General features: G+C 40.9%; 1 protein-coding gene across 1 annotated transcript in view; it reads left to right on the forward strand.

Annotated features, from left to right (window-relative positions):
• OLFM4 (olfactomedin 4) overlaps positions 1 to 1,616 on the forward strand; it is a gene marked incomplete at its 5' end in the record, with an annotated part of 102,245 nt that overhangs the window by 62,709 nt on the left and 37,920 nt on the right.

Here is a 1,616-nt window from a genome sequence, read left to right on the forward strand (position 1 = left end):
TGCATTTCCCTCAATCAGTGGGATAGACTAGGATGCCTTTGAGGACAAGATGCTTCCTGAGCTTTTTATGTCGGTGGATTTAGGAGTTTTCAGTTCAGCTCTATAAGTATCGTCTGGCCTTGCTTAGGGATGGCCAGCTTTGAGGGCAAAGGTAAATTCTTTCTTTGTTATTTCTCTTTTTTCTTTGTGCTAAGACATAGATTATTTATATGCTAGACATCCATTCATATGACTGAGCGTACAAACAACCATTCTTTTCATACAAGCTGTCAGGCAATCATGACATGGTACCCATGCAAAGTATTAAAACCTCAAAAGATAAGTTTGACTTTAATCATTGATACCATAGCTGGTGATGCAAGGAGTTCCTGTGCTGAGGGAGGTATTATTAATATCAAACAGTTGTGGCCATTAATTGACATGTGAAACTTGGGTCTGTTCGTATCATACTCCACCTTTAATAAGGAAGGCTGTCGAGTGACTAGAGCACCCCACTGGACTGGGATGCACTGGAATACCACTATGTTTGTCAGGTGGTGCCAGTCACTTGACATCTCTGTCTTCATTACCTCAGGTGAACATATCCTTACAATGAAAAATCTGGGACACTTTTGTGGCAGTAATACAAAAAGCTAATGTTAACACTTGGAAAAAAAGCATGCTGGTTTTTGCCAGTGGCGGCTTTGGACTCATTAAAAGCCCGTGGGCATTTCTGAGTCGAGGATTTTTTCCACCAGTGACTTTTACAATATTGAGAATTTATCAGGAAACAGTAATGTCACAGCCATTCACCAGAAGTAAAAGGAAAGTATTTCTTTTATTTCCATGATCCTGGAAATGGCTTCACAGTTGATATGTGGAAAACAGAGCTGTTCTGGTTCAGCTTGAAGTCATAGTCTCTTTAGAGTTGCCTCACATGAACTTGGACTAATATCTGTCTACATTTCCTAGGCTGTGGTTGTTACTGTCTGCAGATTTCTTTGAGGGCCGGAGGTGGAAGACACCATGTGGCTGTGATGCACTGTTGTAAAGCTGTAATTCTGACAGCAGAATGCGAATCTGAAATGTGACTCTGGAGTTACTGTTGTTGCTGCTCCTTCCTTCCCCTCTGAAGTGAAATACACAAAAATCAGATACTTCTCTCTCTTTTCCCTCTGTCTCTTATGCTCTCAGTTCCACTGAGGTAGAAAATAACCTAAAAAGCTTCTGAAATTTTATTTTCCAAGGGATTTCCTAGTGCATCAGGCTAGGGTACATCAGATGGGTAGATACAGAATTCTGTCCCTTGTCTGGACAGCACAGTGAGCACTTATTTTCTGCAAATTAATCATGAGGATGGATGCCTTTATCTTTTCTCCCCCCGCCCCCCCCAACAGCCGTAATAATATGCATTTTATTTTTTTCCCCACTAACTTTCTGAGTCAACTTGGTATACTTAGTGCCATCCGGTTGCTGACCTTGGGCCAAAATGAGCCTTACACATAAAGCTATGCATTTATGCCTATGCTTTGCCACAAAACTAATCCTTAGTAAACACACTCTAGAGGCTACAGTATGCAAAACTTCTCTCCTAATGATGACATTTGGAAAACCTGATTTTTTCTCTTCATTTGCAG

The sequence above is a fragment of the Falco punctatus genome, assembly GCF_963210335.1.
Source record: "Falco punctatus genome assembly, chromosome: 2".
NCBI classification, from domain to species: domain Eukaryota; kingdom Metazoa; phylum Chordata; class Aves; order Falconiformes; family Falconidae; genus Falco; species Falco punctatus.